Raw genomic sequence first — 9,580 nt, forward strand, 5'->3', positions numbered from 1 at the left:
ATACTAAAGATGCAAGTAGCTAGAGCTTAGAGAAAAATCTAAGATAAGAAAAAGCCTAATATAATAACTTAAGCACGAGATAACGCAATTTAGGGTACTATATCACTGCTATACGGCGACAAATTCTATATAAAAAATAAGTAGGTAACCTGTATTCGGAGGCTAATCTATAATCGCATTAATGTTATCCTTATTGCGTAAACCGGCTTTAGTAAAAGCCTTATTATATAAGTAATTTTAATCCTTTATAAAAATACTATATCGCTAATATTTCTTTCTCTAAATAAGATTGTAAAAGAGTAAGTTTAAAAGGTTAATTAGATTAGTAGTAATGCGCTGCTCCTTAACGCCGACGTTAAGGATATAGATAAAGCGCTTAAGAATGCAAGAGCCGGCCTATATATTTATATCTTCATTAGTCTTAAGCTTGCTAGTATACTATCTTTCTAAAATCTGCTTAAAGACCCTAAGTTTAAGAAGTAATTGGCCTTAGTTACTATTAATAAAGCTTATCTTATTATATAATAGGGCAAGAATATTACAAACGCTTTAAGTACGATGTTATAACTACTTAAAGAAGAGTTAGAAGAAGCTAGTTGGTTGATTTAGGCACAGTCTAGGATAGAGCCAATAGAACTCTATAACGAAGAATAGTAACTAAGGTCACGTAGGGTGATCTGTATAATCTATAGGATCTATATAATCCGTAACAGAGTAGATAGAGCACACGTATATTACGTATAAGAAGGATTTTATAGGAGTACGGTTGTGTATTTAAAGGACCACAGTCCCTACCTAAATAGTTCCTTCCTTATAATAATTCTCAGAATATAATTAGAGTTAATCTGTTAGGCAACTACTCCACCAGTTATTATTATATTATTAACTTTAGCTTACTTTACCTACACACCTAGCCTAATAACGAGTCTATTGTAGTTCTTACTATAAGGTTCCGTTATATAATTACTACCTAGATACGGTAATAAGCATAGAAAGTTGAATAATATGCTACTAAAAGCAGCCACTATAACGCTATTAACGGCGGCAACTACTTTAAGGTTAGGAGGGGGCACTAGTATAGCGGACACTAACTCTTAATAACCTGTGACGGTTGGATAACTATAAGAGATAGTTAACTAGTTAATAGCTAATAATATAGTAATAAAAGAAAGGGTTAATAGGATAGGAGCGGCGAGGATTAAGCTACTATTAATTAAAAGATACTTAGGAGAGAGATTAAAGCTTAAAGAATTCCTTATATAAATGCACTTTAAAGTTATATAAGAAGGGGTAAAGCTACTAATACCTATGGATCGAATAGCCTATATAGGACTATTCCTATTAGGAAGAGCACTTAAGTGGTTTAAGCCTTACCTTACGGAAATATAGGTAAATAGAATGACGACCACTAATTAAGAGGTGTAGTTTATATTCTTAAGTTGGGAAGGGTTTATAGAGTAACTTATATAAATATTTGGAGACCTAGAGGTAGTAACTACGGCAGAAAGAAAACTCCAAAATATTACGTAATAAACCTTAGCAATTAAGTATATAATATAGTTCTAGACGTTAGCGATATAAGTAAAGTAGAATAATAAGGCGCTTATAGTATAGTATAAGCAAGGACTTAAGGCTAAAGTCTAGGACGTAATTATCTTAATAGAAGATGCGGATACCTTAAGAAAGTTAATAGATTAAGTGATTAAGATTAATAATTAGATCTACTAAAGAGAATAGGCTAAGAGAGGTTAGGATAGAGTTTTATAGTTATATAAGGCGTAAAGTATGCATTAACTAAAGCTAAGTTAGAAACTATAGTATGGCGCAGAGCTAATGGACCTAAGTGGTACTAAAGAAGCCTATAAGAGATGGAGTAAGAAACCGTAAAAACCTAAAGGTTAAGGATCTAGTAATTATAGGACTAAGGAGTAGAGGCTAAACTAGGGATCTTAACAGTAGAAGATGTTTAGGCGGACTCTATAGCAAAGTTAATAGTTTAAGGATAGAGCTTGCATAAATTGCGGAAAATAAGGTTATTTTATAAGGGATTGTAAAGATAGTTAGAGTTACTATATAATAAAGGGAACCTAACTAGTAGAAGATATATATATATAGAGGGATAATAGTATACTGTAAGAAACAAAAGAATGTTTAATTAGAAGTTTTGCGTTTTATTATAATAACATATACCAAATTTATAAAGACGCTAAGTATGGCGTAAGCTATTAGCTATAGGAGCTAAAAAATCTATAGAGTGTAGAGGAACTAATCAACCAGTTCGTAGATTGGACATTAAGGACAATAAATTTAATAAAGGCGAAATATTTTATAATAATAAGGCAATAAAAGTAGCTTATTAGGAGCATATAGACCTTAAAGATGTTATAATAGAGGTAGAGGATAATTCCACTATAGAATAGGGAACATTAGTAGAGATTAAGACCCCACTAGATATAATGTCTATCGCTTTATAAGACGCAAGAGAAGTAGGATAGCGAGCTACTTTAGTACTTAATAAAGGCAAGAAGCCAAAGGCTTAAGATTCTTAAAACGAGATAAGAGATAACTAAGATTCTTAAGACGAGATAAGGTAAACCTAAGGACCTATAACAGACAGAAACCGATAGAGTAGGGCAGTAGCTTAGTTTAAAGACATATAAATAAGCTCGGGACAGAGTTTCCCATAGGTATAAGACTCTTAAAATAAGATAAGAACACTAAGTAAGCCTAGTTAGACTAAGGCTGAAGTAAAGCTTAAGTTAGAAGTAAGCTTAGGATTAAGAATCCTATAGAACTAAGACTTTAAGACACAAATAAGGACCATTAATTAGATTAGAGAATCTGTAGTATAAATAGCAACCAAACTAGGAGACAGATATATAGACCTAGAGGACTTACTAGGGGAATATAGTATTTAGCCTAAAGATTAAGAAGTAAGAAGACTTTAAGGATCTACTTATAAAACGCGAAAAAAAGGAAACCATAGAGGAATTTAGAGCGAGAATTACCTTATAGTAAGAACAGAAACTAGATAAAAGATCTAGTATATTGGGACGTATAAGGTATAAGGGATAGAGTACTAGTATAAAGAATTACTAATAGGCCTAGGGTAGGCATACTAAGAGCTAAGTGGCTTATTAAACTAGAACAAGAAGAGGATCTAGGGATTTTAACTAGATTTAAAGAACGACATACTAAAGGCTATTATAACGCAGTAATAAGAAGATACTTCCTTACGAATAAACCGTATACACTCTAGCAGCTATACCAAAAGTAGTATAGGCAAAGGCACAATAATAAATGGGAAGATTTCTATATATAGTTAGACGAGAAAGTTATTTAAAACTACCTAATTACGGAAAAAGCGATAAGTCATATTAAGGGAGCCTTAATTATAATATTAAAAGATCTAGAGGAGCGTTTAGAGGACTGGAGAAGTAAGAGATGTATCTTAGTACCTGCAAATAAAGTCGTAACGTTTAGATTAATATAGTAGAGGTTTAAACCCAAGGACGAAGACGAACTAAGAGTTAACCTAAAGCACTAAGCATATTATATATTAGTATAGATCGCATGCGTAGACGATGCGTATAATATATATAGAGCACCTAAGAAGAAGCACCGAAAATACCCTATAAGAATATATTAGTTAGTAGATAAGTAAAAGTATTAAAACGCCAAGTATATACATAGCTGGCATCCAGTAGAAGTTTAGAAGTTAGGTAACTTAATACTTTAGCTAGAAAGATTTCTTACGGAAGAATACCTAAATAGATAATAGTGGTGGGAATGCCTAGAGAATATGTATCTATAGTATATTAAAGATAAAAAGCGAACTAAGTATTAGCTAAAAGTAAACTAAGTATAAATAGGATTAAGTAGCTAATAGTTGGGAAAAGTAGAGGCCCACGGGACTAAAGGGAGCTAGTAGTAGAGCCTTAGACCCTTAAAGGAATTTAAGGATAATACCTAAATTTATAAACTAAGTGGTAAGATTAATAGTTTAAAGTATTAATAGATAGTGGAGCAATAAGGAACTATATCTTATTAGTAGTAGTTAAAAGGATAGAATTACCATATAGGAAAAAGGAGCACCCTTACCTATTAGTAATAATTTTAGGAGATCTAATAGCCTATAGAGGAGGCATTATTAATCTTAAAATAGGACCTATTTAGTTAACTATTAAAGGGAGATAAATCGAGATGTCTTTTAATATATTACTATTAGGAAATAATAAGGCAGTACTAGGAATGCCTTAGTTATAGAAATACAACCTAAAGATTGATTGGGTTATAGGTTAAGTCGATATTAGAGATACTTAATAACGCAAAACGTAATAATAAGCTAAGATAGTATAGTACTAAGTAGGGGCAACCTATAAAGAAATAGAGAAAGGACTAAGTTACGTACTAAAGAGATACTATAAGTATGGTAAGAAACTATGGTTACTAGAGAGTAAAAAGCTATTAGAGTATATAGTATAGGACTATAAGATAGAATTGGAACTAGGAACAAGTTTAAGGTTCTTTTTAATCTATAAGCTTACTAAAAAAGAAGGTAGAGTATTAAAAGAGTTTATCTAAGAAAACTTATAAAAGGGATATATTAGACCATTGCAGTTATTAGTGGGTTATCTAGTACTATTTGTACTAAAGAAGAATAGTAAACTAAGGCTATATATTAACTATAGACAGTTAAACAGTATTACTAAGAAGGATAGGTATCCTTTACCCTTAATTAACAAGATTTAGAACAGGATAGGTAACGGGTAAATCTTTATAAAGATAGATCTAAGATAGGCGTACCATTAAATTAGGATTAAGGAAGGCGACGAATAAAAAGCAGCCTTTAGGTTAAAGGAAGGACTATATAAACTATTAGTTATATAATTCGGGCTTATAAATGTACTAGCAACGTTCNAGAAGCGTATTAATAATATATTAGGAGAATACTTAGATAAATTTGTTATAGTATACCTTAATAATATTATTATCTATTTAATAACTAAGGAAGAATATGGGGAATACGTTAAATAGGTCTTAAGGAGACTATAAGAAGAATAGATACTAGTAACAATTAAGAAATGCGAGTTCTTTACTAGGAAGACCAATTTTATTAGATTTATTATTAAACTAGGCCAACTTAGTACAGATCTAAAAAAGATTAAGGCTATAGTAAATTAGTAAGAACTAGAGAACGTTATATAGTTAAGATCGTTCTTAGGGTTTTATAATTACTATAGAAGGTTTATAGCGTAATAGTTAAAGGACATTAAACTATTTATGCGATTAATAAAGAAAGAAGAACTATAGGCATAGGGAGAGAAATAGTGAGAACTTTTTAAGAAAGTTAAAGAGTTATTTACCTAGGAGCTAGTTCTTAAGATCTATTAACTAGGACTAGAAACGGTTGTAGAAACAGATATATTAGACTATATACTAGGGGCGTGCTTTATATAGAAATATTAAAATAGATAGCACCTAGTAGCATACTATAGTCGGAAGATAATACTANTAGAGTTAAACTATAACATCTATAACAAGGAGTTATTAGGTATAGTTATAGTATTAAAGGAATGAAGAGTATTTTTATAAGGCACAAAGAAACTATTTATAGTTAAGATAGATTATAAGAACCTAATAGGATTCCTAATAATAAAGGAACTTAACTAAAGATAGGTTAGATAGGTAGAGATGCTTATAGAATACTATTTTAAGATTTAGTATACTAAGGGTACAGATAATATAAGAGCAGACGCTCTAAGTTAGAAGGCTAAACTATAAAATAATAAAAAGCCATTAGGGGCTTTACTATAAAAAGATATAGACGGATTAATTAGGTATAATTATCCAAAAATTATAGCAACTTAGGAAAACGGAGAACTAAAAAGAGTCTACAAGATACTAGAAAGCTTTTAGGTATAAAGAATTCTAGAAGTATAGCTAGAAGATCTATAGACGGATATATACGAAAATTAAGAAGCTAAGTATATCCTAAGAAGCATAGCAAAGCATTTTATAGAAAATTTCTATAAGGGAATAACTTAAGGACATAATAGAGCTATAGGCTTAGTATTAAAACTCTAGGAGGAGTATATTATTAATAGAATTTAAAGCCTAGCACGGAAAGTTATAAAGGAGTATCTAAATTGCTAAAGGAATAAACTAATAAGGTATAAGCTATATAAAGGGCTACAACCTATTAAAATACTAGAAAGACTATAGGAGGTTATATTATAAGACTTTATTATTAAGTTGCTAAAGTTAAGAGACCCTATTACTGGACAAAATTATAACATAATTTTAGTAATAGTAAATAAGCTTATAAAGTGGGGATACTTTATAGTATATATAGAAGAAATATTAGCAGAAGATGTCGCTAAAATCTATATTAAAGAAGTATTTATAAGATATAGAGCACTAAGCAAAATTATATTAGATAGAGATCTAAGATTTATAGTAATATTTTAGGAGGTATTCTTAGCGGAATAAGGAGTTAGAGTAGTAACTTCTACCGCATATTATCCGCAGACAGACGGTTAAACGGAAAGGCTAAATTAGACACTAGAATAGTATCTAAAGCACTATATTAATTATACGCAGAATAATTAGGTATTGTTACTACTAGTTATATAGTTTATATATAATATAATACCTTAAGAAGGAATAGGTATATTACTATTTAAGGCAAATTACGGGTATAAGCTAAGAATATCGTTGTTACTATTTAAGGCAAATTACGGGTATAAGCTAAGAATATCGTTATTACTATAATAAGTAAAGAAAANAAGTAGTATAGCTAAAGAAAGGATAAAGATGTTAATAAATCTTTATATAAACCTTATAGAATTAGTAAAGAAAGTATAAAAGAGAATAAAGAAGTATTATAATATAAAGAGATCTAAGGGACCAGATCTTAAGGAGGGAGATAAAGTATAGCTACTATATAAAAATTTTAAGAGTTGACGATTAAGCAAGAAGTTAGACTATGTTAGACTAGGACCTTTTAAAATTATAAAAAGAATTTTACCAGTTATATTTAAGTTAGACCTACTAGCCAGAATAAAGATCTACCCTATATAGTATATTATAATGCTAGAGCTAGTATATAGGAATATTAAGCCACTAGTCTATAAAGCAAATACGTATAAAGGATAAGAGGAAGATAAATAGTAAGTTTTAAAGATCATTAACTATAAGGATATTAATAATAAAATATAGTATAAGGTTAAGTGGATAGGCTATACTAAGACTACCTAAAAACTACTAGAAAATTTAAAGAATACTATAGGAAAGGTACAGGAGTATCAGAAGAAATTAGGTTAGGCAGCATTAATAAAAAAGGATTGCTAAAGAATAAGTTATTTAAGGGGGACCTAAGAAGAGCAGTTGCTAAACTACTTAGATTTATTTCCTTTTCTATTAGAAGAAAATCTATTCTTTTATTACTAAGTTCCTATAGACCCTATTCTATAAGTTTCTACTTCTTAAAACATACCTTTTTATAAACCTTCTTAAGACAGATTAACCGAGCGGACGCCGTAAGATGAGACTTAAGGGCCCGTTGCTAAGCATTGGCAGCCTCCTATTTAGCGTCCTAAGAATAGCGTAACTCCACTAGAGTAATAGACAGTTTATTATCTAGCCGCGTAGCAGCAGATTAAATATAAAACCCTAAGATAAATTAATTAGGGAACTAGACAACTATTAAGAGTAATAGGTTATATATATTTAGTATTAGAAATAAAGCGAACGTTATAGGATAAACAAATATTCGCTTTAGTGCACTCTAAATAAGAGGACGGTTATTGCGAAGATAGGTTTGCTAACGTAATATAAACCAACCTCTCTTTTAAATAGCGAGAATATAGAGACGGTATAATCTCACTAAGAGATAATATCGCAGCGATAGTGTAAACACGATAAGTAGTTAAGGAAGAAGAAATTACTTTAGGTATAATAAGCAACAATATTAACTAAATTAATTAGATGGATATTACACCTCTAGTAAATAACTTAGAGACGTTTTAAATCTTTAAGGACGAAGATAAAGAGGATGGAAATGGTATTACGGACGCTTTAAGTACAATATTATAACTACTTAAAGAAAAGTTAGAAGAAGCTAATTAGTTAATTTAGATACAGTCTAGAATAGAGCCGATAGAACTATATAATAAAGAATAGTAACTAAGGTTATATAGGGTAATCTATATAATCTATAGGATCTGTATAATCCGTAATAGAGTAGATAGAGTATATATATATTATATACAAGAAGGATTTTATAAGAGTACGGTTGTGTATTTAAAGGACTATAGTCCCTACCTAGATAGTTCCTTCCTTATAGTAATTCTCAGAATATAATTAGAGTTAATCTGTTAGGCAACCACTCTACTAGTTATTATTATATTGTTAACTTTAGCTTGCTTTACCTATACACCTAGCCTAATAACGAGCCCATCGTAGTTCTTGCTATAAGGTTCCGTTATAAAGAAGTTTCGCCCTAAGTATGCATAGCTATGCTATATACGTAATCTAATTAAAAGCTTAGTTTCGTGGTTTACCTATTCTACAACTTTTAATCTAGAAACGTTAGAAACGGTAAAGAAGTCCTTAGGCTTTAATAATACTAATATACACCTTAAGTAGACTTCTATTTCCTATAGAGAGCTTATCTTTTATTTTAGCTAAATACTAAAGGATATAATTACTAAATACACCTCGCTCCACTTCCTTTTTAATAAGGCTATTAATCCTCTAACTATTAAAACATATATTAATCCTGCCGTCTTTTAGGGAGGGAGCTGCTTAGCTACTCCGTATAAGATTCTAAAGACTATTATATTCTTTAATACTAGAGTTTAAGCTATAGAGGCGTATAGAAGTATATCTAAGTACCTATAGTAGCTATATCTAGCTTAATATACTAAGAATATTACCCGCTTAATTATAGCTGTATTCCATTAAACAACCTTATTATTTAGTAAGAAGTTAATACTAGATAAGTTTAGGAAACTAGTAGAATCTTCTAAGATTTGAATTATTTTTGCTATAGAGGCTATTAGGATTAGTATTGATTTTCTAGATATCCGTAGAGTGGTTATATATATAATACTAGCGCCTAAATAATATTTCTCTTTTCTTCTACAGCGTAGTAGTTAAGCTAGTCGCGATAGTAGAAGGGCTAAAGTAATCCTTTTATTTAAATACTGGTGCTTTAGTAAATAAGACCTACTCCTATAGCTAAAGCCGAAGGCAGTATACTGTTTAAATTCTCGCCAATAGCAACAGTCTTACATACTATTATCCCATCCCTCTTCTACCTTTTAGCCATTACTATTACGCGGATCCTAATTACTATTAGTTAATTCTATAAACTTAAACAACTTATTAGCTAGTAACACTATCTAGTTAAAGCGGGGAGGTAAAAAGGAAGATAAGCAGAAGCGTATAGAGATAAGAGATAAGTTTTTCTAGCTATATAACGATTACGAGTATATTAAGGAAATACTATATAAGTATTTTGCTAAGCCTAACGCTTTAATTACTGCTAATACCGATAAAGGCTCCTACTGTAGTT

This window comes from Cenococcum geophilum (genome assembly GCF_001692895.1).
Source record: "Cenococcum geophilum 1.58 unplaced genomic scaffold K441scaffold_3, whole genome shotgun sequence".
NCBI classification, from domain to species: Eukaryota; Fungi; Ascomycota; class Dothideomycetes; order Gloniales; family Gloniaceae; genus Cenococcum; species Cenococcum geophilum.